The sequence below is a fragment of the Myotis myotis genome, unplaced genomic scaffold, assembly GCF_014108235.1.
Source record: "Myotis myotis isolate mMyoMyo1 unplaced genomic scaffold, mMyoMyo1.p scaffold_m19_p_3, whole genome shotgun sequence".
Classification (NCBI taxonomy): domain Eukaryota; kingdom Metazoa; phylum Chordata; class Mammalia; order Chiroptera; family Vespertilionidae; genus Myotis; species Myotis myotis.
Genome location: NW_023416335.1, coordinates 169616393 through 169622392, shown reverse-complemented (window position 1 = coordinate 169622392; position 6000 = coordinate 169616393).

Sequence of the window (6000 nt, the reverse complement as noted above, 5' to 3'; positions counted from 1 at the left end):
GGTGTTTTTGTTTAGTAAGTACTCAGTTTATTCCTATTAGTTTTCATGCACTATGCTAGCTTCTCATTTGGATTAAAAGTCATGCAAAGGCAGAGTTCATCTTTATTTCTTTTTCTCCCTCCTTTTCCTTCTCTCTCTTCCTCTCTATTTTAAAAAAACAGGTTTTCCTATTATTCAGGTATAGGAGGCCAACAGATCAGGAGATGACAACTGGCACTGAAAAGATAGTTTGTTACACATAGTTCCAAGAGGAGGAGCAGGCTGTGCCACGGAGACACCTGGTGAAGCATCAGGGTAGTCAGGAGGCAGAAGGAGAGAGGAGGAAGGATGGGCAAAAGCCTTGACTGTGGTTTCTATAGGAAAACACAGGGAGAAAAAGTGAGCAGGTTTAGGATTAGCTAGTTTGAATCATTTTAGTGGGCTCTGGCTTATAGGGATGGTCTCTAGTTGTCTGGGACCAGGCTCTGGGATGATTTAGTGCAAAGGAAGTAGGTGAGAGTAAGGATGCGTATCAAAGGCTTGCTCTAGGCATATGGTGTGCTACCCCCTAGGAAGTAGCTGCCCTTGAGTAAGGAAGTTCCTCCCCAGGCCCACAAGGTGCCAAGATGTCAAAGCATCACAAAATATAGAAAAAAAATGCCCATGATGGACACACACTTTGTTCTCCATCATACGATTCCATATGTTTCTTAGTTAACACCTATAGCAACACAAGAGAAAGGAAACTGTGAAAACACCTGTACAATATACATAACAGATTTCAGATGAAAAGTCTTTCCGGAATTACTTTTAAAAGAAAAACTTAAGTTAGGAATTAATGATTAAGTTTCAAAAGATTTAAACTTGTATTTCCTTACAGTAAAATATGTGAAAACAAAGACAAGTTAAATTGAGCCAATGACCTGATGAGAAGGGAAAAAGGTACAAACACAGTAACCTTTGTCTTTAAGGATAAAGAGATGACTAGTTCGATCTCTGAGCTCAGAAAGATGTGTCTGTTTATTTTTTACTGGGATAGACATGCTGATCCCAGACAGCAGTATAGCTCTATTGTCTTAATCACCACCCCCCCCCCTCCCCAGTGGTCTCATGATAATTTAAGACCCAGAAACACGTTTTTGGGTAAGAAGATAAGCATGTAATTAAAGGAAGGAGAAAATCTAGGATTCAGTCTGTTGAAAACCCTTGAATAATGTTCAGCCAATCTGAGGCAGATATATCCAAATGTCAGCTTTCTACTCACAAATGAATGAATAATGAGTAACAAGGAGAAGTTGGATTCACTGAGAAAATCAAAAGTATTCCATGTTTTCTCTGGCAGGGTAACTCATAAATATGATATACTGGCTGGAATTTTTTTTCTCTTTAATGCACATTTTGTTCCAGGTCAAAAAGAATTCAGAGGCAGTATCCATGATTGGAAAACCAGCTGCTTATAAAAGAGGATTAAAGATTAAAAAAATACTCGATACTAGTATAAAATAAAGGATTACCAGAGAACAGTGTGGTTAACTGGAAAAAGCCTTCACATAGCCTCTTCTCTAAAAACATTAGGAAATGAACTATGCTCATATAAACTGCTTCAATCAAGCTATGCCTTTCCAATTATATTCAGTATTGCTCTTGGAGTGGTGAAATTGTGTTAGGGTAATTAAAATGGTCACAACTGACATTCCTATGACCTCTGCACATATTCTCCTCATTCAATGCTCAGAACAATTCCATAACCCAGGTTACTGTTTTTATTTTACAGCTAATGTAAGAGAGGATCAAAGATTTGCATCACAACCCAAATATAAATACCCAGTCATTGGCTGACCTGGGATTCAAGTTCAGGTCTTGTTGGCTACCAGTGTTATGCCCTTTCAGCTACCACGTCCTGCCTCCTTGCCCACTGTTGGTGCTGGACAGATATGTGTTGAATTATATTGAGTTGACATCAAATTTGAAGGAGTTCCAAAATTATATATGTATATATATATATATATATATATATACACACACACACACACATATATGTATATATACATATATAATATATATACATATACATATATATACACACATATATATGTATATATGTATATATATGTGTGTGTGTGTGTATATATATATATATATATATATGCGCAATCTTTTACTTTTGAAATTTAAAATAGGCATGTGAATAAAAAGTGGACTTGATACCCAAAACACTGAGAAATTTTTGACCTGTGATGGGAGAACAAAAGTAAGTCCACAGGGATACAACTTTCTATGTTATTTAATAAAACACAGTTCACCCCATACCTTCAGGTGTCTAGCCTGTCAGCTGCTGATTTGGGAGACATCTGCGTTCTTTCCCTTTCCCACCAATGTGTAGATGATCCCTCCTCTAGTCACCAGTGGAAGAGATAACAGCCCCTCTATCTTGGAGATGTACATGGGAAGGTCATGAGAAGAAAGAAGGGCTGTAGCCTAGTCTATGTCTTTGAGGCAGATCATTTTCACTAACTGTTGGGTTAGAGAATGTGCTTGCTAGCCATGATAGCCATGGATAGTTACTTCGCCATCTCACCTGGCTCCTGGGAAAGCTCCCTAAATGATTCAAAACCTAGTGATTATTCCAGTTGTTTCTGCCAGTGGTACACACCCCATTCCACTCTGACAGCAGCTACCAATACACAATGGCTGCTGACTTTAGCTACTCAGCACTCTCCTAAGAAATCACGACTGTGGATGGGATTTGTGAGGGAGTAACAGATATCCTAACACTGCAACACCAGGGAAATTTTTTTTCCCTAGAAAATATCTCTTAGGCATAAACTCTGTCCTTTGTTAGATTACTGCCTTCCATAGAAGTGGATGCAGTACTGAAAGCAGTGGTTTGTATTATTTTTTTTCTCTAATCCCCTATTGTGACTCCAAAACCTGATGTTTTTGACTTTTGGGTATAGATCAAGTTTCCTTTCAATAATAATTTGCATCTAGTTCTTTATGGGCATTTCCTTATTTGTTTGTTTCTCAAAGACAAGCAGATCCTATCAGTGTTCATACTGGCTCTTAAATTCAATGATTCTGTGACTCATATTAGTTCTCTGTCAAAATCCCAGTTGCACAGCGGGCTAAATGAACCTATCTTTGATTATATATGGATTCCCATCCATCTTGCATGTAAGGAAAAAGCTTCCCTAACATACTCCAGAGCTACTGTAATAAGCCTAATGGCAAATCACCTCTGCCAAAGGTCAGGGGCAGCAACTTAATTCAAAGCTTGAGCACTGTTGGGACTTAATTGTGGCAAGTGTTGCTCATGAATGCTGCCTTTTGGCACTGAAATGGATAGCCTCTGGGTTTTATACCCTGAGGATGAAATACAGCTTAATATCTCAAAAGTAAATTTTTAGTAATTGGGTGAAGTGGACAAGTCATAGAAAACTAAAATAAGAGTTAAATCTGTTGTGATCCTATCTATGGCAGGGGTGGAGAGTGAGTGCAGGAGAGGGGAGAGGAGTTTCATTTAACATTTGCTGTCCTGAGTAGCAACAACTAGGTCAAGTGGTAAAAGCAGCTCTGAACATCTAATGTGCTATTAGATCATACCAAGTGGTTTTTAAAGGTATAGTCTACTTATATAGGAGATGCCGGAATAGAAATTCCCAATTTTAGATTCATGGCCTATGGTACATACATAATTTCTCACTTGATACAATTTCTAGTGTTGGTTGCTTTTCATATTGCGCCTGACACATGCAATTTGAAACATTTCCTTTTAACTCTACAAATTGTATAACTTAAGTTTTAAGACTAGCAGAGCAAAATATCCTAGTTTATCAACTGGAATTTGTAATGGTTAGATATTTATCAAACTTTATAATAAAAATTTTGGGACAAGAAAGTTGGAATAGTGGTGGGATAGGTGGGAGTAATATTAACTAATATGTTCACATCTGATTAATTGCTAACGTGCAATACATCATCCGTACTGTTGACTGCATATCCCCTTTGGAGTCAAACCTATTTGTTTAGAACACGAAATGGTGAGTACAGCTTCCCAGCTGAAATGAGGTGGCTTAAGATATATCCCCATCAAACTTGTTCCAAGCCACCAAAGGAAATCAAATAAGGCCGGACACCACATTTCTAATCTGTCTTCAACATGTCAGAAAAATTAAAAATTTGCAACTTATTGTATGTAGCTTATGAATGAGATTGACAGATGTTTAGTCTCAATAGGGAATGGTTAGTGTAACTGACTTCCAATTGTTACTACTGACTACCAGGCAGGGTAAATACAGAGATTTATGGACATTTATATTTAGTTATGTTGAAAATAAAACACCGCTATGCAGATGGTGTCCTTTATCTCACCTGCAGCTTCACACATCTTGCCTAGTGACATTATTAGGTAGAAGAATAAACTTTCTAGGAACCCAATGCTCAGATCCATCCCTGTTGTTTTTCAGTATGGTGGTGATCTGGTATAAGTCATATAAGCTGGGAGGGAGAACACTGAACTTCTGTATGCTCTTGGCTTTTGGGCTAAGTATTCATATTTCCCTAAATTAGTAACCCAAGATGAATGATGATAGACAATAGCTTCAGTAAGCAAAAAGTCATGACATATAAAGCAGGCTATAGTTAGTTGGAAAGGTGGGGCACAGAATACTTTTTAAAAACTCAAACATTCTCAATGATTATAGCTCTTTATGTCAAAATATTCAGGGCTGAAATTACTGAAACCCACAAGAGCAGGTGTTCTGAATAATACTCTAAGGTATAATTAGCGTTTCTGAAGAACATTATGAGGCACAGTTAATTGAAAGACACTATATGGTTAATCATGAAATGATTTATTAAAAACATTAAAAATAGACAAGCTATAAAAAAACCCTTTTCCAAATCTCTATTTTTACTAAATATAACCTGAAATATGTTGCTCCTTTGATTAAAAAATGTAAACAATTTAGTTGTGTCTTCAAAATGGTATATAATTATCTCACTTTTTATTATATTACACCTCATTATTTACATGATATGTAAGTTGTTTCCAAGGTTCGCAAAACCACGCTGAGCAGATAGATTATAGGGATAAGTGGTAGGACAGTGCTTTAAATTCCACTTGGATTAAAGGACTTAAAAAATGTAGAACAAAATAGAGACGTAGCCCTCTGCTCTTAGTATTTGTAACCACTTTGGGTGTTCATATTTAAACCACTGTAATCTCTATGTGTCTATCAATAACTTCTTAGTCACAGCTTTGATTTTTTCAATTCCCCCCAAATCTAATGTAGACCTCTGTAATTAGTATGAAAGGAATTTTAATGCATGATGGTAGGTGCTGGTGTGACAGGTTAGGACAAGAATACTTCAGAGGTAGGGTTCATTTGAATACTGGTGTGTGGGGACAGGGATCACACATTAGCCAGAAGAAGGGCATCAAAGAGTAGTGCTGGAAAGAGTATTAAAGGTATCACATTGTTCTCCTTTATCCTGCGGATGATAAAATTGGGGCCCAATGAGAATAAGTGACTCCCCAAAGGGCCAATGTAAAGCACTGAGTTCATGGAGAAAACAATTGGATCAGTGATCCGCACTTTGGCACCATCTGTTCAAGAGGAGTAGAGGCCACATTCAAAAGCAGGAAAGAAAAGGCACCGCAGAGAGAGTGATATTTCGTCATATGGCTTTTAAAAACAGAGAGTTAGAATTTTCAATGGTTGAGCTGAAGGTCAAAAAGAATGACAAGGGGAAAGTATTCTACTGTGTATAATGACCTTGTGCCACAAAATATGGAATACCTTAGAGCAGCGGTTCTCAACCTGTGGGTCCGACCCCTTTGGCGGTCGAACGAGCCTTTCACAGGGGTCACCTAAGACCATCCTGCATATCAGATATTTACATTACGATTCATAACAGTAGCAACATTACAGTTATGAAGTAGCAACGAAAATAATTTTATGGTTGGGGGTCACAACATGAGGAACTGTATTTAAAGGGCCAGAAGGTAGAGAACCACTG